Source organism: Pithys albifrons, chromosome Z (assembly GCF_047495875.1).
Source record: "Pithys albifrons albifrons isolate INPA30051 chromosome Z, PitAlb_v1, whole genome shotgun sequence".
Taxonomy (NCBI): domain Eukaryota; kingdom Metazoa; phylum Chordata; class Aves; order Passeriformes; family Thamnophilidae; genus Pithys; species Pithys albifrons.
This window is the reverse complement of record NC_092497.1, coordinates 54,954,488-54,977,062: the sequence shown is the minus strand read 5'-3', so window position 1 is coordinate 54,977,062 and position 22,575 is coordinate 54,954,488. Positions and strand designations below refer to the sequence as shown.

At 39.8% G+C, this 22,575-nt stretch overlaps 1 long non-coding RNA gene across 2 annotated transcripts; it reads right to left on the bottom strand.

Moving 5' to 3' along the window:
* Nucleotides 1–685: 685 nt before the first annotated feature.
* LOC139684977 (uncharacterized) lies at nt 686–20,112 on the bottom strand. Of its 2 annotated transcripts, none has more exons than XR_011700008.1 (4): nt 19,749–20,112; nt 11,633–11,865; nt 9,596–9,717; nt 686–3,384 (listed from the first exon to the last, which is right to left on the bottom strand). It is a non-coding gene; the product is annotated as an uncharacterized lncRNA (long non-coding RNA). The 2 variants fall into 2 exon arrangements; XR_011700007.1 differs by having other exon boundaries at nt 19,754–20,112.
* Between the last annotated feature and the right edge of the window lie 2,463 nt (nt 20,113–22,575).

The window sequence follows — 22,575 nt, the reverse complement described above, 5'->3', positions numbered from 1 at the left end:
GATTCTGTCTACAGGTGTTCAAGGCTCATGAAGCCTCACCAGCAGGTGCAAGTTGGTCAATAAATGCACCAAGTGACACTGATCTTGTCTTCTGCCTTTGCAAGACCTCAGAGAGAACAAAGTTCTTCTACTTATTCAGCTTGTTGCAAGGATGTGGAAAATGCTGAAAGAATGACTTTACAGGGTAAAATGCAAGTTTTTCCCTCCACTGTGATCAACCAGTTATGGCCAATGGCATTGTCTCTTTCTCCCTCTAAGGTGCAATGGGCCTGGTTGAGGAAAAGCACATCTCAAATTGCAAGGCTCTGATTTTTCCAATATTCAGCAAATTGTACAGATATCAGTGAAACCACAATATCTTTGCTAATCTTTTTGACTACTATTTTCATGCTGTCAGAAGTGTGTTAATATTTTTATGTAAGCAACATTTTAGGAAGTAATTATAGTAGTTAGTAGAGATCTGTGTGAAGCAGCAATTTCAATTTCAGAGAAGATCTATGTTTGTGAGAAAAAGTAATAGAATTGAATATCTTTAAAAAACCCCCAAACAACAAGAACAAAACCCCCAACTCCCTGAGTTTTATTTATTTCTAGGGCAATCCAAATTAAAAAAAGTGTTGCAAATCAGAATGATGTGCTGTTTAAAGGTAAACCAGCAAGAGAAATAAACCCAATATGAAAGTGATTATAAGTCAGAGTTACAATTTAATAACAATATTACAATACATGAAATGGCACAATGAGAAATTAGTTTTAATCCACAAAACCCAGAAGTATGACCCAGCACCCTGGGGTACAAACACAATGGTGTTTGTTAGCCCTTGTGCTGAGACCCACGTGGTTTCCCCAAGTCCAAAGTAAAAGGAAGTGAAGAACCTGTTGGTGCAGGTGATGGTCACAGTCTGGTAAAGAGTGGTGGTCTCCTCCTGTTGAGGTTCTGGTCCTCCTCTGGATCTGACAAGGTGTGCCCCAGTCACAAAACCTCCCAAGATTATGTACCCTCAGGTCCAGGTGGGAATGTTCAGTACTTCCCCCAGGGTGGGGAGTTCCACACTGGGGGATCTGACTCTGTAAGTCGGGGGGATTTTGGAATCGTTGCTGGCCCATGAACAATGCTGAGCCCTCAGGTGGGTGTGGAGGTGCCAAGGAGTCCCTGGAGGGGAGTTCTCCCAGCTCCTCTGCCAGGCTTCTTTCCCAGCCAGCTCCCAGCCTGAGGGGTCAGGTGTGCCCTGGGCAGCTGCTGCAAATGGTCCATTGGTAACAGTTCATGGGAAATGAATAGAGGGTGTGGAATACAGAGCTTTGGTCACACCCACACAGTGATTAACTGGTCCCACCTGCTGAACTAGGACAAATGGTCAGAACAACCCCCTTAGAAATATCATCCCCAAACTGTAAAATGGCTTCTAGATATGAAATAGTTTCTAAGACTGAGAATTAAATACTTCTGGAAATCCACATTATCTGTGAAAAAGGTGAAAATCTGTATGCCACTGGGATCCTTTTTTAAGCATTATTAAACTTCATGCAGTACTAGGTGTGACCTTGCAAAAACCTCCATGCCTGCTGGCAGCTGTAAAGATGATCTGCATGAGTGCATATGGAAAGTGAACACCCAAGGCATGGAAACGAAGACAAAGTAGATTTTTGGGGAATAAATTAATGTGGAATTACTGTTCACTAAATATCTTGATCAGGCAAATTAAGAGAAAGTTTGGTAATTTCTATCAATTTAAGTTATTTTCATAGCTGAAAATTGAAAGAGTGGTAAAGAGGACTGAATTACTGTGTCTTGACAGTCAGGTTTTAGCTTTCAGTTGCTCCTAGTTTCTTTTTTGAGGTCTTTCAGACATTCAAGTGGAGCAACTGAGATGCCTGGAAAAGTAAACACAGGTACATTACACTGCATCTTAGTCATACCATTAGTATAAAAAATTGAATCAGAAAAATCACAATTGTGCAGGACAAAGATCCTTCTTTTCCTTTAAACTCCTCCCTGCAGGGGCTGTGTTAGTATAAAAAATTGAATCAGAAAAATCACAATTGTGCAGGACAAAGATCCTTCTTTTCCTTTAAACTCCTCCCTGCAGGGGCTGTGAGGGAGGAATAAATCTGCAGTTCCTGGCTCTGCTGGTCCTGCAGTGTCCCAGCCCCATCCCACTGCCTGGCTCATCCTGCCCAGCACCTGCACATCGTGTTGGGCTCAACACCAGCACCAGCTGTGGAATGGGAGATGGTTGTGTGAGGGATGGTTGTGTGAGAGAGGAGAGGACTAACTATTCATCTGTCAAAGGTATTTCCATTTCATAATCCTTGATTCACAGGAGTGGAGGATTTCCCTAAAAAGCCTGCTGCTGCCAGCACGGCCATAGTGAGAACTGGTCCTGACTTATGCAATCAAAGCAAACTGAAAGGAAACTGAACCTGACAACTCAAGCATGTGCCTGACTACACCAGCAATGCAACATCCAGTCAGAGATGATTAGTATTACAGTGGTTGGCAATTTTTTTTTTTTACATTTAATTGGAAGTTGAACAGACACCTTAAACCTTCTACTGACTAAGAAATCAGGGGCCTTTTCAAGCAAATTGTTACCACACTGCTTTCCTCTCTTTGAAAGTCCATATGGACAGATAAACTGAGAATAGAACGACCACATCTGACTTAAAGCCCAACATACAAATTATTACCACTGTGATCATCTCATTTCCCCGGGACTAGCATTAGGCCAGGAGCCAGGCACTTTGAAAACTCTGTTTAAGTTAAAGACTGAACCTAACTGGAGAAGAAACCAACTCTGCAGCACTGGTCTGAAATAGTAAATATGGGGTTATATATAAATTTTCACTCTGTAAGGTCTTGGGTACTGTTCGTGTTTAGATTTTTCTGTGGCTTGAGGTCTGGAATAAAATCAAGTCCTTGTACTACTACATACAGAGCATGAAGAGATCAATGGCTGTTTCTTGTCCAAGCAAACAAGTGATTTAAAAAAGAATGAGCAGGAAGGAAAAAAAAGTCGTTTTTCCAAGGTTCTATTGATGCTGTCAGGAGAACAAGTTGTGCCACATGCATTCTGGCACTGGGAGCAGGTCCTGAGTAGCAGAAACCTTCTGGACAGAAGCCTAAAATACTTTTTTTCACCCCATAGCCTTCTTTTCATGCAAACAAGTGGAATTACAGAAAGGCCAAGCACAAGCAGGCTGATTCCTGTGTACTGCTTGCAGATTTGGAGTCTATTATGAAGACTGGGGTCAAGGAGCCCACAAAAAAAGGTGGAAGAGCACTTAGATCTGAACCTTCAAATGCAGTAGAACTCACAGCCACGGGAGGGATGAATCTCTCAGGATTTCTAGTAATGGTTCTTCTCCAGTGTCAATGTTTCTCTGCAGAAAAAGTGAGGACAAATGCTAAGCATATGATAGATGAAGGTAAAAAAAACCTGAGAGGAAAGGAAGATGTTCCAAGGAATTAAGCAAATGGATTTATTTCCTCTGAAAGAGACTGCCTATCTCCATAACTCTGCTTCATTGTGATTTTTTCTTTCTGCCTGATTTTAGTATTAAAACCATTAAGATAACACAGGTCAGACTTTCGGCTCTTCCATAGCACAGGACCATGCGCAGATATAAGACTTCATTACCTGATGGACTGTTTATCCTTCAAACTGTTTTGGTTTGGGATTTTTTTTTATTTTGTTTTGTTCGGTTTTGTAGTAGTAGCCTTGTGCCTTCTGTCATCACCTTTGGGAAGTGAACAAATCCTCCAGAGGCTACCACATGAAATAAGACCCAAAGTTAGGATTTATCAAGTAGAAAAGTCCTCATCTCATAAGGATTTCTGCAGACGCCATAGACCCAAAGAGATATTTCTGCAGCATATGGTCTCAAGAAGGGTAGGCATTTTTTCCTAAACTATCATCTTTATATAGAGATCAATTTTGCAAGAAAAAGAAACAGTTTTTAGCAATGTGTGGAATATATTTTCATGGAAGAAAAAATTAAAAAGGAGGGAAAAATAACACTACAAAGAAATAAGAAGGAACAAAGTAGGTCATATCCCTGTTTTCTGTTACATTCAATTGCTGCAAGAAAAATTAGTTGCTTCTTGTAGCTGATTATAACAGCTTGTTAACATACTGCTTGCTTCTTTTGGCAAAAGGCCCATGGCTACAGACTTCAGACCAACTCCTGACATCAGATTCAAGTTACAGAGGGGGAAAGGAAAAAAAAAAAGAGCTAAAGAAAGAGGTGATGGGTTCTTAGCGTCCCTAGGTGTGTATTTCTCTGGAGAGCAATAACTAGAAGGACTCTGTCTTTTCATTTGATTTCAGATGGTTGTGTATGTAATTTAAACACCTTTTTCCTTCTGTTTGATTGTTGGTCTGTAAATTGCTTTTTAACATGTCCTGATAGTGTGTACTATGTCAGCTACTTTGATGGGAATATGTATAATCACATGATATATTCCTTTTTTGAAAGGCTCTAAGGAATGTTCTCAACTTTCTCAAGAGAGTATTTCTGGATGTGTACTGGTGTTTTACTGAAACTCCACAGAACTGACCGAATTTTTTGGGGTCGATGTTCCTGTCAGCAGTGCTGCTCAATGAATGAGTCACAGAAACTCAAAACAAATGTGTTTGAATATACAAAAAAGACATTTATTTGTTAATGAGCATTAACAAACCTGGGACAGCCTTTCCACAGATCTCTCAGCATGCAGACCTGGAGGGAGTTCCACTTTCACAATGTTGTTACCTTAGAATACATGTTACTTCCATTTTCATTAAAATCCCAGTGGTCAGCATTCAGGAAACTTCTCTTGTCTGGCCAGACTAATTCCAAGTATTTATTCCATCATACATTTATCACAACAGACAAGCCTGAAACAGTTACTCAATGCAATAATATTTCTTATTGATTTTTTTTCCATAACAAATTAAAGACATTAATCTTTGCTCATAAAATAAACATTTCCGAAGACTCCTGTTGAGAAAAATTCCTTTTCCTGAATGACCCCATCTGTTCATTTCTGTTGACCTGCCTGATTGGATGTCTCCTGACTCATGTTAGCAGATGAGCAGCAGAGCTTGTGAAATTGGTCACTGGACATTGGAGGAGTGAATTAATACCTTCTAAAGCAATACTTGTCAAGGATATCTAAGTTTGCTCTGGAAAGACCTACAGTAATCCAACAGCTCTCTGCCTCTCTGAATACTGTGTACCAAAGTCTGTGCAAAGCTTCCTGACAGCTCCTGTGTTGTTGTTAATTGTTCCTGCTCAGGTATTTGCTGTGTAGATTGCATCAGTCAAAATGCTCCATCTATATCTAATTATTATTCTTTCTTATCACCTATCATGAATTCCAATTAGTATAAGGAGTAGAAAATGAAGGGATAAGATCTCTGGGTGAGCAGTTTCCCAGTAATTAATATCAGGAAAATTGCCATCTGTCAAACACCTGTTGGTTTCCTGGTCATAAATTAGGGAATATCTGAGATACATGGCAAAGGAACAGAGAAACCAAAGAGTAAAACAGAGAGAATATGCATGCTGCAACATGGTAGAGACGTTTAAGGAGTAAAAGAAATTAACTTTTCAATGCTGGAACCTGGGGACTTCCAGAAATCTTTAGATTGGTTGGTCTGGCACGTACATTTCCTTGTTTTCATGCATTGTTTGAATTTAAAATGATTGAGTCCATGTCAAAAGCTTGGATTACTTGGATTAGACTCATGCTTACCCATGTACAGGCAAGGCTGGTATCACAGATGGGACCTGTCATATTGCTGCATCACAGTGTCCAAAAGAAATATTTACTCTGCAAAGGAGGCATTTATGGATGTTTTTCAGCGTCTCATCAGGGCCTGCTGCTGTCAAGCCAAAATGTTTGCCAGTGAGCACCAACAGGACAGCCAAATGGTTCAAACAGATTATCTGCTATGCAAAAAAAAAGCCCAGAACCAAGCGGTAATTCCATAAAAAGTGTGCTGCCTTTGACCTTCAACCTCAGCAGGGGAGATTAAGAACTCAGGATCAGAACTTGATTTTTTGCCTTTCCTCATCCTTGAGGGATCACATTTACCATGATAGCTTTGGCATAGTATAAGACTATCTGATGTTTGGCAGCTATGAACTGATGGACAATCCCTCACAGCAAAACAGGAGGATAAAGAATATGTGGCCTTATCATGGAATCATAGGATGGCTTGTGTTGGAAGGGACCTTATGGATCATCCACTTCCAAGAACCAAGCCACAGACAGGGATGCCACCCACTTGCTCAGTGACTTGAGCACTGCCAGGGATGGAGGTTTGCCATCTTTTGGCTTCTTTCAAGTTCTTTCTTAGCCACAGGTGACTGGAAAATACTTTTGTTGTTGTTTTCAGTCACCTACTTTAACCACTGGTCCTGCATTTATCTTCTTGACACTACTTTTTAGGTGTTTTCTCATTAGGAACTTTTCCAACACTTCCCTAAGCCAGTTATGACTCTGTTAGGTAAGCATAAATCAATTTATGATAAATAAGACTTGCTGCCTGACTTTGGCTGCACTCAGAATTATTAGGGATCTTGTGTGAAGCAATGAAGCAGGAGTATTTTGCATTCATACAATCAGGGCTAGATAGTAAAATGCTCCTGGCCAGTGACTGATGAGTGCTCTGAGCTAAGGTCTGTAGCTACGGTGACTCTTTAACATAACACTGACTCAATTATCCATCACGTAGGCAGTGCTAGTAAAGGAGGGGCAGGAACCTGTGCCCTTCTTTGAGGACTCATCTATCAACTTTACCAACACAGACGCTTAACCTGAACATGTCAAACAGGTCTCAGTCTACACCTCAAGCCTCTTAAAGAAATATTTACTGTAAAAGGTGATTCACTACGTTCTACCCTAGAAATTGCTGAATAATCATCACAAATAGCTCTAACTGTACCGCCAAAAATCAGACTAAGTACTTGATAGATGGGTATTATCCAAACTGAGCAGGCAAAGCTGAGCCCTTGTAAACAAGAGTTGAGCAGCAGCAACAAGTCCAAACGAACTGGAGAATGCCATTTGACTCTCTTTAGCCCAGCATTTTTTGCATATCAGATGTCAAACATCTTCAGTCTCAATTAAGGAGGCAGCAGCATCCAGACTTGCCTTTGTTTGCTGAGGTACCACAGTAGTTTCTGGCTGTGTGGGGGCATATGACTCCATCTGCTCCTTGCACCACAATCCTTTCCAAATTCAGACCATGAAACAGTGTCAGCATTTTCTGGCTGTGAGGAACCTGCCATGTGTTCCACATATTTTCCCTCCTGCCTTGGGCACCCACTTTACACCCCCTCCACTTTGCCACATCTGCTTGCCAAACAGTATTTCTTATGCTGAAGTGTAATCAGGAGATAAGCAGTGGAAAGTCCACCCAAAATTGTAGGAAAGTTCTTGCTCAGAGGCTATTGTTATACCTCAGGAAGACTTAAGCTAGTGGACAAAACATATTGTCTTCTGCCTTTCCTTGTACATTTTCAAAGGTAGCAAATGCTATCAGTTCTTGGGTTTTTTCCCTTCTTTTTTCCAGAAAAAAATACTTTCTGATAAAATATACCCTTTTATGAAGTTGTTTTCCAAGTGTAAGCTACACTGATACCACGTCAAGTGGGAGGTATGGTCTTGTTTTTCAGCCAGATTTTGCAATAAGCTGCTACTTTCCATTACTCTGATGCAAACTACTAATTACTAAATCTATACATTTGTTTTCCTTTTGATACAGAGCTGCCATAGCAAGCTGTGATGGAATTTATTAAGCTTGGATAGCTGTAAAGACTTATGAAAAGATGAATACATGTAGAATAAAGATGAGCTAAAAGGTGAATGACAATTCACAGAGAGATAAAGATAAGAAAAGTAGATGAGGAGGAAATTTATCTCCCCACCTTATGCAAATTTTTAAGATCTTGAAACACTCATTTTTTTTCAGAGTTTCAAAGACTAGAATCAAAATCTCAACATTAGCAAGTCGTAAATAAACAGAAATTAATATCTGGACCAAATCAGTTTTCTTTATATGACATACTATGTAAATCAACATACCATTTTGTACAAAAATCTTTGCATATCAGTAACAAATTCTCTGTAAGAACCCTATCACATTTCTCAATGTGTATTTTATCTAAATAATAAAGATATGCTACTGTCTTTATTTTGCAGAAAAGAAAACATCAGTATTGGAAACCTTTTCAGCTTGTGTAGCAGAAATTAGACTTTTGTATCATTTATGTCCTCACAAAAGTAAGAAACCTCTGCATGTTCCTGTTACTTAAGGGTCTCTGAAAATTTGATGTTAGGGACCTAATTGGCAGAGTTTTACCCTAAGTCAGTCCCTTTGAAGGAGGTGATAACACAGCAAAAGTAAGTTAATCACATAGACTTTAATGTATGAGGTGAACTATCAAGCCTTCAAGCTCTTCTGTAAAATGCTACAGAGATTTTCTGTCCTCATGTTTGTGAAACATCACAAATACAAATCCGTTAAAAAACAATGGACTAACATCTTAAGTCTTTTATAAAACTAACTCGCAGTGACCTGGTGAGACCAAAGGACTGAGGAACAGGTAAAATATCCAAGTGTGGGATTTTTGCTGCAGGAGACACGGCCAGGGAAGAAAAAGGGCATGGCAAAGCTCCACTGGATTTGAGAAATGGACCTGACATTCACTTTGAAGTCCTGGGAGATAGGGGGGTGGAAGATCAAGCACTAAAACTTCTGACACTCAGTTTCACCTGAGACTTGGAATCGTCAGTACTAATTTAATCAGAGAGGAATTTTAATTAAGGCTTTGGGCCCTACATATAGATGCTAATTAATTACATCTGTTGATTAGCATTTTGCTGTATTGAACATGGAGCAGCGTGGGCAAATTCTACACTGAAATGCCACGTGTAAGATAATTCAGGTCTGTTATGTGCGGGGTTGTGAGTGGGCATTGTGGTGGCTATGATTTAAATAAGCTGGTTCTGCTCCCTAGAAGACAGACTTGGATGAGTTTGCTTATTCCTGGTACATGTGCTGCATTCAAGGAGAAAGGGATAACAAATGCAAAGAGAGAAACTGATCTGCTACTGTGTGTGCACTGGCAGATGCATCCCCCTCTAGTTAACTATTCAAGTATTGGGTGCAGAACAGTGAGAGCAGAGATGAAGTCCCAGGTCTCAGCTCTGCATGGAACAGCTGCCACACTGCACTTAGTTTAGTTTTTTGGGGACACATTCTTTTTTTATTGAAGGGGCAGGAGATGTTAGGGACAATGTCTGTCTTTCTGACACTGTCTTGGTGAAGTAAATCACCATCAATTTCTTGGCTCTTTATAAAATCATTTAGTGTGTCAGGAATGAATCTTGCCAAGGTTCAGACACTAGTACTGCTGTTGAATTCCAAGGAGTTACTGAAATGTAGGAATTTGAAAGAGCTGTCAGGAACCAGCTGCATTTATGACTGAATTAAAGATATCAAAGCTAATTTTTTAAAAACCTCTACCAAAGCTGTTGAGAAAATGAATTAAAGTAGGATCATTAATTTCAGTAGAAATAAAAATCAGCATGGATCCTTACCTGAAGCTTTGAACAAAATGTAAACCTTTGACTTTAGAGAGTTCTGGTTATGTTTAGGATTAGTTATGTCCATCCCACGGGTCACTATTAACAGTTTGGGAGACAGAAGACCATCAGTACATCTGTTGAGAGAACATAATATTAGTAAATACCTCTAGCACTCCCTTTGTGAGTTACAAAATTAATTAAGCAAACCACAGTGTAGTGGTAAGATTACTTCTGTTTAATTAAACAAGCACTAATGATGTCATGAACATCAGTGATGTCATGACCTTCCCAAAGTTATGGCAAAACACCAGGGAGTTCAGCTGCAGAAGAGCTGATGAGATATCAGAAGGTCATTGTAAACCAACTTGTAACATCCTGGGATTTCCTCATTGCTGATTAAAGCCACAAGTAGATCCTTTATCCACAAACAGGTTATCTGCCTCTTGTTCTTGTTTAGTCAATCACAATAATACAGATATGACAAAAAATGTGTCGGTAACTGATCTCTAACTCTAGAGGTGAATTTCTCAAGTTTGCCTATAGCAAGGGATGGTTTTCTGCCACCCACACATTGTTTTGGTTATATGAAAAAAAATCTGACAAGCTTTCAAAAATTTCCACCTCTGATTCTCTTGCTGTTAATCTCATCATTATTAACACAGAATTGTTGCTTGCTGAGGCCAACAGCTTTCTGTGCTTCACTTTGTTCTGGGCCACACCTGCTTAACCACTAGTCAAACAACTAGTTAAAACATAATAAAATGCTACTAAATGCATGTTTCATATGTGTTGATAGGTATGGAAGGACAAGTTCAGCCTTTCCCCCCCATTGTCCTTTCTGAAAGGTGAAAATGTCAATATTTTTAGTTTACAAATTTTGTTGTACATGAAACTTCATATGTTTATTTAGTGTCAAGTTCAACTATTTTTTCCCCCCAGTGGAAATGTGGCTTGATTAACATTTTTAGGGGGAAAATTTATGGCAACAAGTAATTAAAAGAGCACAGACAACTTTTAGAACTTTACTACAGGAAAATATGAATCAAGATTATGTTTGTTGACTAGCATGTTTGGTACTCAACATCCACTCTTTTATTATTCCCAGTATTTAATCTTTTAGTCAAGAGCATCAAATCATCCCCGTGGCTTGACAGCTTGCAGGTGTATTTCAATTCCTATGGGAAGAATTTAGTTCCACTCTCTTGACAAAAAATAAAAATTGCTCAGGGATAAAGAAGTACAAACCCAAATAACACTTCCTCTAAAGAACAAGAGATTTCTCGAGGCTAGAGGGTGACTCTCATTTTCAGTAAAGCTGAACTATTTACCAAGTGAAACATATTGCAGCTCTGAAAAAATGCTGTGTATTCATTTTTCCTTCAGGAAATCCCAGATCATGTTGCCTGCTGATGGCATATTTAGAGTTCATGACCTGCAAAGGACTTTGAGTGGGATAAAAAAAGGTCTTTGCTCTTTTAAGCAGCCAGGCAGGAAAATCACCAACATATACCTATTCCTACTAGGAATGTCACTCAGTTGTTATGACATGTGAATGTGTGGTGGGTTTGGTTTTGTTTTTTTTAAAAGTTTATGACTTTCTTTTTCTGTACTGGTTTGCTTCCCTCTGTTACAGAATCATAGAATGGTTTGGGTTGAAGGGAGTTTAAAGATCACGTAGTTCAAAGGCCCCTGCCATGGTGCTGCAAAATACAGCTATGGAACTGAATATCCATTTTCCTTGTTCAGTTCACAGGTGAGAAGGTTGCAAGGATTTCAAGCAGTGTTGAGGAAATAAGATGTCAAAGTTGTTGTTCAATACATGGAAAATGCAGGAACCTGTAGAGCAAGTGATGTGTTCCAAATCAGTCTCATATCTCTGTGGGAACTGAGCTGGCAAATTTTCTGTGCCTATTCCTAGGAACATTATCCAAAGACATGTCAGAATCATACCAGTAGAAAGCAAAATGCTGCGTGGAGACTTCACGTGTACACAGCAAGACAGGTGGAGGTTAGGCAACACATTGATATGCTGTGGACTTAAATCATTACCTGGTAATCTGGAGCCTTGTAAATCACTATCACACAGGGGATGTAGTGCCTGCAGGTCTGTGGGTTTTTGCCTCCTTTCTGCTCTGTTATCCCAAGGATACACCACACAGATGGGCTGAGAGTGGTTGAGGTCACTCCTAGAGGTCCAGCACTCTCTGTCTCCAAAAGCTCTCTTGTGAGCCTGGGGATCTCCCACAAACTTGGCACACAGTAAGTCTTCTGCGAGCACTCACCTGAAATTCACAAAGAGAATTACTTCCACAGAATCATAAAACATGCAGAATTGAAAGGGACACACCAGGATCATCCAGCCCAACTCCTGGCTCTGCACAGGACCATTCCCAAGACTCTTACTCTGTGTCTGAGAGTATCATACAAATGCTTCTTGAGCTCTGTCAGGCCTGGTCTGCCCTTAGCACATATACACAGCAACCCAGAGATCTTCCCATGCTCAAAGCCAGTGGCAAGTACAGTTTGATGCCCCCAGCAGCCCCAGCACCTCTGGAAAGGACATATGTGATGCTGAAGTACACTCAGGACTTCTCTGTGGTTGTTGAAAAGAGCAGATGGCTCAAACATTTTGTTGAAGTACCTGACATGATTGTTGAGAATCCATTAGTCAAAAATATGTAATTTGGAGAGTTTGAAATGGAAGTTGATGGAAGGAAGAGAAGCATCTTAAGGAAGCTGATACAAAGAAGAGGAGCACCCTTACCATATAGCCAAGATGTATTTTAATGGTAAAATAATGGACAGATCTGTGGAAAGTTAAGAAGTGAGTGCTTATTTATAGCCCTTTTACTCTTACTGTTGTGAATGAAAGGTCTAAAAGGCGTGCAATCCTTACCAGCTCAAAACCCACTACAGCAGAGTCAGGGAGTGAGGGAAACAGGATGGTGGGCTGCAAATACCATGTAAATTGTGGAGAGGGGTAGAGGTAAGAAAGGAGTGGGGAGTATCAGTAAATATTTCTCTCCAAATATAGATGAGGAGAAACACAGCAGAAAAAGCACAGGGTTAGTTCTGGAAGGAAGGTATGAAGGGAATGTAGGTCTGGGAGTGGTAGGAAGAAGTGGAGAAGGAGGGAGAGGAAAAGAAGGAAGGAGGGAAGGAAGGAGGGAAGGAAGGAGGGAAGGAGGGAAGGAGGGAAGGAGGGAGGGAGGGAAGGAAGGAAGGAAGGAGGGAAGGAGGGAAGGAGGGAAGGAGGGAAGGAGGGAAGGAGGGAGGGAAGGAGGGAAGGAGGGAAGGAGGGAAGGAGGGAAGGAGGGAAGGAAGGAGGGAAGGAAGGAGGGAAGGAAGGAAGGAAGGAAGGAAGGAAGGAAGGAAGGAAGGAAGGAAGGAAGGAAGGAAGGAAGGAAGGAAGGAAGGAAGGAAGGAAGGAAGGAAGGAAGGAAGGAAGGAAGGAAGGAAGGAAGGAAGGAAGGAAGGAAGGAAGGAAGGAAGGAAGGAAGGAAGGAAGGAAGGAAGGAAGGAAGGAAGGAAGGAAGGAAGGAAGGAAGGAAGGAAGGAAGGAAGGAAGGAAGGAAGGAAGGAAGGAAGGAAGGAAGGAAGGAAGGAAGGAAGGAAGGAAGGAAGGAAGGAAGGAAGGAAGGAAGGAAGGAAGGAAGGAAGGAAGGAAGGAAGGAAGGAAGGAAGGAAGGAAGGAAGGAAGGAAGGAAGGAAGGAAGGAAGGAAGGAAGGAAGGAAGGGAGGGAGGGAGGGAGGGAGGGAGGGAGGGAGGGAGGGAGGGAGGGAGGGAGGGAGGGAGGGAGGGAGGGAGGGAGGGAGGGAGCTGTGTATATGTTCAGTGTTCTGGAGTTAAAAGTTATACTGTTTTTATGTCAGTTTACTCACATGACATGAAGACAGAGATTGTTCCATGATGCCATCAGCAGAAATAAGCTGAGAACACTGAAGATGCACAGAGCAGCAAATGAGTTTTCAACAACAACTAACTGAAAAATGATGCCCTTGGAAAAGCAAAGGATACAGTAATTGTGTTCTACTGGGCAGACAGCTATGATAAGTCTGTTCGAAATAGTCTTGATCTGTTTGCTCATTATAAAAAAAAGCCAAAAAGGCATATCGTTACCAGTGAATGTGAGTTTACCTCTATTTCTGCTCCATGTTTTTCAAAGGTAAATGGGTTTGTCCTGTGGGACCTACAGCCATGGTGTCTACAGCTATCTCCTTTGCTGCAATTTTGGCATCTTCTCCATGGCAGCTCAGGATGCATGATGTCCTAAACTACCCCTTTTGTTAGAGACAAGTTGATCCATGTGCACACAAGTTGGTATCCTTTGTGCCCTCAAAGGAATTTTTTCTTCTATTCTTAATTTGTTTCTTGACTTTCTCTAAAGTAAGTAGTTTCCAGACCAGTTTTGTCATGTTTGTTCCTTCATGGAAACACAAACAACTTATTTTACACATGGCCAAGGTGGTCAGGTGGTAAAGAAGGAATAAATAGACCTTTCTTCGAAGCATTTCTTGGGAGGCAGAGGGTATTCACAGATTGCTTGTTTCATGAAAAAAAAAAACAACAGGGCAAGTTTGTATGACATTTGCAACTTCAAGAAAAGCATAGTTCAGCTATGCAACTCAGCTATTTTCTAGTAGCTATTTTCTGCCTGTGACTGTGAGAGTCTCCTAGCACAGCTGGTGGAACTTTGCCCTTCCTCCAATAAGGTCTCAAACAATTATCAGATGGAAACAGTATCTTTGTAATAAGATGAGGTATAGGAAATGTTTCCTTTAGTGACATTTTGAGAATTTTTTTAAGACATGATATATTTCAACCAATATTTGTGTTAAGAGCTTTTTTCTTTTCTTTTCTTCATTTTTTTTAATATAACTACTTTCAATGTGTAATCGTTTTCAAACAGTCTATAACCAAAATAGTCCCCTTTAAATAACCAAAGCGAGTAAAAGAAAATAGTCAAAAGCAGCAGAAGTGAAAAACCAAAAAATCATCCTATATTTCACTCTGTTAATACAGCTGCTTCTTCAACATCCTTTCAAACCAGTGATTGTGCTGGCATAAAGATGTAACCCATTAATTTAAAGAGTGAAAAGTATTCTGCTTATCACCAGCAACTGCCACCTCTTCAAGATTGTGTTACGCTATTTTAAAACTTGAAATTATGATACAAACACTTTTAATATATGATATCTTCTTTAAAACCAAGTCTTATACAGACTATAAAACCATACACGATTGGTCAAGTGAAAAAGCAGAGATATTTCACCAAAATGAATCTCATTTTTAAAATAACATGTTCATTAATACAGTGTCACAGTGAACTTCCTCCCTTTCTGTGAATGAATGTACTTTCACTTTTACTGTAAATCTAGACAGCTGGTACATTGTGATCATTATTTGATACAATCTGTCATTGCAAAGAGCAGTAGATCAATAGATTACAGAGGAGAAGGCAAATATAAACAAAACCAATCAGAGCTCTGGTCTTTGCAAGAAAGTCTCCAAAATGAGCCAGCATGAAAACTGGTCTCTGCCTGTCACTGTCTGCACCAAGAGTCTACAGGTCACTGAGGTATTGGGTATGAGATATCTTGCAGAGCAGCAAAACCTACAAGCTTCCTTTACTTGCCAAAAATAATCATTGTAGACTCCAGTTAACACAGAGGGAAGATCAAAAATGCTGTGTAACTTCTGGTGGGGAATAGCCTTGTCTGGCACAGGGTGCACTTGCACTGCCTGGCCGCCTCCTGGGGAGAAAGGCAGGGCTTCACTCTGCCTAGTTACTAAACTGGAAGCTGGCTGATAACATGAACTTTGTGTTATGTTTAGCTTGATCAAGTTGGACAGATGCTCAGTGATCTCTGTTTTTTAATCTCATTCCTGCATGTCCCCAAAAGAAACAAATATGGCTCATCCCGTGTGAAATGTGGAGTCTGACAGCATGGGATGCCTGCATCCTGGCAAATGTCCCTCATTCTTTCCATGGAAATAAGTAAAAAGGGTTCCAGTGACTCTGAGGATAAAGTGCTCTTGTGATTTTCTTCTTATGGCATTTTCTTTCTCTTTGATATGTGATATGTGGCAAGAGAAAGTAAAGCATTACTTTCCCTTTTCTTTTGTCTGACATAAAATTGGTTTGTCTTGCCTTTCCACCTACATTCATAGCTGAAATTTCAGGAGGGAAATGGAAAAAAACAAACCAGTGTACAAATGGAAAGTAAAAAAAAAAAAAAAGACACACACAGTCCCAAAGCAAGACAAGGTATAATCATAACTGGGTATTATTAATAATTAACTTTGCCGTAAGACAGTAAATGAACTTCCAATTTACTTTGAAGGAAGTTTCCCTCTGTAACACTGGGCAGTCATCCTGGAAAGGGAGATATTGGGAATGTTGTTCCGCTGTTGTGGCAGGTCTCCAGGGGAGCTCTTCAGAGATCCAGATGCCACAAGGGGAGATGTTGCTACCACATGTAGCTTCAACAAGCCACTATACATTGCTTGATGGCCACTTAGCTTGCTCTGGAGGTCCTACTTTTGGCAGAGCAAACTTGCAAGAAGAAGCACACTCTTGTTTGTGGTCTATAAAGTGCTCTCACTTAAGACCTCTTGAACTGTTTGGCACTACACCAATAGCAGTGATCCTGCTTTATTCCAACACTGCTGCACCATTCCTGTTTTCTTGTACATATGTCAAACAAACCAACAACAACGACCACACAAAAAAAACCCAAACAACCACTCCCCCACAAAAACCCATCACCATCCCCCAAAAAATCCCCAAGCAACTGCTTTCCAAAACCAAAGCTTATTATTTTCAAAGCTTATTTTTTCCATCTGCAAAGGAGACTTAGCAGAAATATCACTGTTGTTCATTGATTAATAAAATTTTGGCTAAGTCAGGTATAAATTTTTGCATCTATTTCCCTATAAAATAGCCAAATAACCAGACCATATTCCCAATAGTGTTAGACAAACAGTGGTAATGACCAGGGATAACCAGTTGCTTATCAGCCCACATTTGAAATCAAGTCACAGTCTTTTGAACCTTGAAGTTTAAAAATGTTCTCTTAATATCATCTCCGAAGGTCAGGAAGATATTCTGTGTAATGGCAAGATTAAATTAAAAAACAAAAAACCAAAACCAAACTACTGACATAATAATTAGCCAGTAATTGCAAGCTTTGACTAAATCTTTCCTCCACTTGTTCAGACAAGATGAACAGAGGACCATTTTGAATTCTGCAACTATAATTACACTTCTGGCTTGGAAAGAGTTACTCATGGGAAGTAAATGCACAACATGAGATGGGTTAGCTGTGGGGAAATGTTCACTAATGGTGAAAAGTGTTCATTTGATGGCAAATATTGAGCTGATTCAAGTGAGGCTTGAGCACCTAGAAAGTCCCACTGTTCAAAATATGTGCATCTGATTGGCAATAACTGAATTAAAAGAAGAAATTGAAAAGCCCTGCTTGTAAAGCCTAAATACAGAAGGTATAAATAATTATCAGTATATGAAAAACTGTGTTTCTAACAGATCTATTTCCAAAGCTATGTTGATCTGGTGAAATAGTCCCTAAATGCATGATTCCTTTCTCTCTCTCTGATGCATGCTTTTTATAGGTCTAGAAATTTAGAAGGACGAACTAGTATATTTATTGTGTAGCAGGAGAATCTCCAGTGATAACCTAAGCAACTGCTAATTTCCCTCAAATACACATAGCAAACATTTCTGTTTAACAAGTTTTATTGATTAGGTAAAACCTTGTCCATTTGCAGAATCATAGCTCCCATATGGAGGCTTTTAGTTTTTACTTCATAAACCTTTTTCTTTCTCTCTTAATTCTTCATTTTTCCCCAAAGATTTATAATTAAGTTATCAAACCAGCTTGAGAATAATTTTGGTTTTTGATTTCTGGTCCCAGCACAAAAAACCCCACAAGGTTTACTATTACAAACTACAATATGAAGTCTCCAATAGATTAAAACAATGTCTTTTTGGAATCATGGAAATGTGAGATGATGAGGATCTGAAAGAAATAGTTCTTCATGTCACTTCCATTAGCAAAGCAGTAATATTCCCTGCAGCACATATTTAAGAAAGTGAAATTTAAGACACTATTAGAAATTGAGGATATGTTAGTGGTCTAATCATCACAGTCAAAATATTTAAATTCCATTGCTTGACAGTTTTGGCAAAGTTATGTCAAGCTGTAACCTATCTTAGATAAATAAACACACTGTGATACATGTTCAGTTTGGATGACATCTTCAGCTGGTGGAAATCCATGGAATTCACAATCTGGTCTTCTGTAATTTTTTATGGTTTCAGAGAGTTTATTTAAAATGGAGTGCTAGGCTTGTAAGGTGGTTGTGGTGTGAAAGTTATTCTGGTGATGCTGACAAAAACAGTCTACCTATCAGTGGTATATAGCAGTCCCCTTCCTTTCTCTGGGTGAAAATGAAGTTGGAGGCATAAAGTGAGTTCATGGTGAGCAAAAAACACTTCTAAAATATCCTGTTGTTCTGGTGTGACAATGTTGAAAAAGCAAACTATGTCTGAGACGTAGTTAAAACCCCATTCATATATTGTGATCATAGTGCTTATACTGTGTGCTTTAATGTACCTAAACACAGATGACTCCTTACTTCAAGACAAAAACAGCCTGTGGAAAGTTTAATTCCTTGAAAAAAATCAATGCACAATCCCTTGGACTTCAAAGCTCCCTGCAGCTGGTATGTTTTATTCCTCAGTCTTAACTAGTAAGTTGATTTCTTCAAGATCTTTAATGATGAGAGACATCTGGGAATCTTTTATTCAAGGTCTGTCTAGGGGAAACAAAGTCACCCATATAGTTGGTTTATGTTCACTGATTCTGGCAAATTCTCTTTCTTTTATCATGTGGAAGGAACAAACATATCTAGATATTAAATCAGGTCAGTTTCTTACTTCCCTCCCTCTTCTGCTCAGTAGTCTGGATTCAGAATTCAACACCAGCAGAGCCAAAACCAGCTCACATATAAGAACAAATGAGCACTCAAAAAGGGAAGAAAGCAACAGGGCTGAAGCCACTTGAACTGTGTCACTAGACAGAACAGATCAGCACTCAGGACTGGACATGTTTCAGTCTTCCAATGATATCCTTAATCCCCTATTGCTGTCTCTGTATTCATCCATGAGAGTCTAGAGTATATATTTATCCAACTACCATGAAGAGACCAGTGCATCTCTGTATCAAAAAGCTGTGCTCACCTCAGTGTGAGAAGAGAATATGCAGTAATAGCACTCAGAGTGAGTGGCTGAAGCACAGCTGTGGCTTTGGTTACAGCATAAGCATGAGAAGAGGACTCTGTCCAAAGCACTTTTTTGGTCCTCGTTACAACCCCTCCGTCTCAGAGTGCCTTCTTGTCAGTTGCCTGTCTCAGTTCCTCAGTTCCTTGGGATGTAGTTACTGTCACACAAATTACCCTGAGTGTCTTGATGCAAAACAGCAGCCCTGAAAAATACTGCAGAGCCTGTAGGTTTATTAGAAGAGGGGAAAATTGGAGAAGGAGAATGATGAGGTTGGTCTAGATCTTTTTGCTTCTTTCTTTTTCTTGCACAAGCTAAAGGTAACATTGCCAACTTCTTAATTACACAAGCCACACACCCAGACTTTCATAGGACAGGAACTGCAGTCCCAAAAGGCATGCCTTAGTGTGTGTTCAGGGATTCCAAAGACCCTGTTGAAAAATAAGTGAACTGATAATGGGAAAAGGCACAGCCATGCCTCTGGATCCTGATTTGTGCACTTTTAGCACTTTCTCTTGGACATGCAGTTCAGATTAGTGAAGAACTTGTGCCCTAGACCAGCTCCGTCATGAAGATGGCCTTAGCATGGAAACCACAGCTGAGCTGCTGGTGGGTCCCAGGCATTTTGGGTCACTGTACAGTTGCAGTCAGTGCATCACCTTCCTCTCAGAGCCCTGGTCTACTGGGGGCAGCCTGTCAGGGAATACTCCTGCCAATGGGGCTGGGAAGGCACAGGGGTGACAGCATTGTATGGAGCTTGGGATGAAGGAAGAATCTTTCCTGAGTTTAAAAGAGTAGTTTGCAGAAAGCTGACCAATAGAGAAAAGTGTGAGGAAACAGAGAAATCCATTTTTAGAAGTTACCTTACCACAGTTTGTAACGAGTGTCCTGGGTTTTCCTCTGAGCCATGGAGCAGTCAAAAGCTGCTTTGTGCTGTGAGTGTCCCCGGTAGCCTCTGTGGAGCTTCCCTTGGCTTCAGATAGTTAAACTGGATCTCAGTACAGCATGTGTTGTGCATTCTTGTGGTCTTCTCTGCATTCATGTATCGCCACAAAATATTCAGTGTAGGTGCCAGCTGTCTACTGGAAGGTGCTGTGACTGTGTGCATCCACCTGCTGGGATTTAGAGTTAGCACAGGTGATTATCACCCTGCTACAGACACCAGTTCCCAGCAAACAGCTCTGGTCTTCCACCTCCCAAATGTTTTCTCTGCAGAGATGGAACTGGGGCTCTCTTTGGCTTACAATCAGGAACAGTTCAAAGTTTCAGAATGTTTACTCTTTCATTATTTTTTTCCTTACCAGGATATAACAGAAGCTTAATGTTTAAACTAGTATTTAAAGGAAAAAAAAACACAAACAACAGGCAATCTAAATATATTTTAAACAAAAGCAGTGTGTCCTAAGCACCACAGTTGCTTTGTTAACAAACCTAATTCTGCTTATTAACTTAATTCTGTTTATAAACCCAGTTAAAATACATGGTCCACAAGTATAAATGCCACTGCTTTCCAAGTGGCCGTGCTGCCAAACTAACCACATGGAGAGTCTACTACAGCTATGATAAAGAAATCATAAGGTCCAAGCCTGAAGATGATGGCTCTGTAACTGAGCACAAGGAGCCTGTGTGTTATGCAGCAGTTGGGGATAGATTTGTTTTCAGTTTTTCATAGAGTAGGGTAGGGGGTCTGCTACACCCAGGGAATCCAAACGCACTGAAACAGGAGCAGATTTTCACATGAAACAACAAAGGTCATTTGCAAAGCTCACTGAATTGTTTAACTTTTTCATGTGTGTCAACCCTTGGGAGAAAAGTAACTACTTAAATCCCAGCTGAAGAGTTAACCTTGATGAAAAAAACCCTGTATCTATTCTCCTTCATCCTTTGAGTTTCATAAAAGTGTTTCAACTTTGTATGCTTTTGGTGAGGAAGTGTTTAAAATTATACTTTGGACAGTGCTGGGAAAGTGAATTCTGTATTCAGTGAAGGCAAAGTCAGTAGACCTTCCGTCCTACAAGTTATTTCACTTGCAGTCTTTGGTGCTCTGGTGAAACTGCAGCCTCTATACAGCAGCTTTGTGTTCCCAAGGGTCTTGAAACCTGGGAAACAATTGCCTTTTCTACACTGAGATGACTACAGCTTAAGGACAGAGGTGACTAAAGGTAGTTTTGCAAGGTATGCCTGATTCAACCAACAAAAAATCCCTCTGGCTTCAGATCTGAGTCAGAAATATTGGACTGTCACCAAAACAGGGGTCAGCAGGTGAATACTTCTGCTGGAGGGAGAAAATCAGACCTTTTTCCTCATAGGTGAATATCTCATGTATTTTTAGCAGTTACTCTAAATGGTTTCTCCCATAAGTGATGATATTGTGATAAGGTACACTAGAAAACAGGGTTTCTGTTTACATTTCTCTAAAGAGGAGACCAGCACTGCAGTGCAAATTTGAGAAAATAAGGTATGTGTTTATACTGCCTTACTGATTAAATATTTGGAGGCATATATGATAAAATCTATTTTCCTAAAGCTGTGAGGCTTGACGTGTACTTATTTGAACTTTTGGGGCACTTCTACCATAATCCCTCAAAACAATACAAGGGCATTCAGAAGACTATGACTCTCTCAATTTGCAGAATTATTCAGGGTTCAAGTAGGAACAAACCAAATCTGTTTTGCAACGCCATTCTATAAAAATTCCTTTGCTGTTTTGCAGTGAGCAGAAGATAAAGTGCTGAGTCTTAAAATTGTTCAATGTCCCACCTGAATACAAGTATAATGGACATCCAGGGCATTCAGCTTCTCTCTAGGTGTGTGGTTTTCTTAAAAGTTGTGTTATTTCTCATAAAATATTTACAGGACTGTGATCAATGTGGAAGAGTCCTGTGAAACAGCATTCAGGAGTAGAAGGAAGAAACCAATTTAAAAATAGCATCCAGTATCTTTGAAAGCTCTCCAGGACCTTGAGGTTGTTGTATGTTTTTAAGGCACAGCATATTTCTTCAAATGAAGAATCAGAGCAACTGCAACTGGGTTGAGGTTTTATTTTATTTAGTTTTTTTCTTAAATTATTTCTTTTGCTGACTCTCATTTGGTTTGGGCTTTCAATTTGGGATGACTACTCTGACTTTGAAGCCCTGAGGTGTTCTCCTTGTATGGCGATGGAGGAACTTGTTAGTGGGCAAATCTTCACCTACTGGGTTGTACATCAACAGCTGTGGATTAGGAAAACAAAAAGCTAACAAACTTTTGGGTACTTTTCATATTCCTTTTTGTAATGGTCATGTGACATTCTTTTTGCCGCTGTTTTTTTTCCAGGTTTTGGAAGTTTTTTTCTTGTTATTTTAGTCTTATCTAGAACACTACTCCTTGTCTGAAATCTGAAATCTTCTGAAGTTGAAAAGAGTCTGATCAAAAGCTTTCCAAGCCCTTTCGGAAAAGTCAGCATGATATTTTTAAAATAAAAATTACAGGAAATTTCCATTTGTTTCCCTTATTTTTTTCTCTCAAAAAATCTTGTCAAATTATTTATTTTTCTTCATAAATTTATTTAATTTCTGAATTCTGCTCAAAATATTACTCTGTAAAAATTGAGATAAATACATACTTGTAAAATTAAGCAAAAACAATAAGGGGGGAAAAAAAAGATGAGGAGTTTTTTGTGTTATTGAAGAAAAGTTTTTTCCATACACC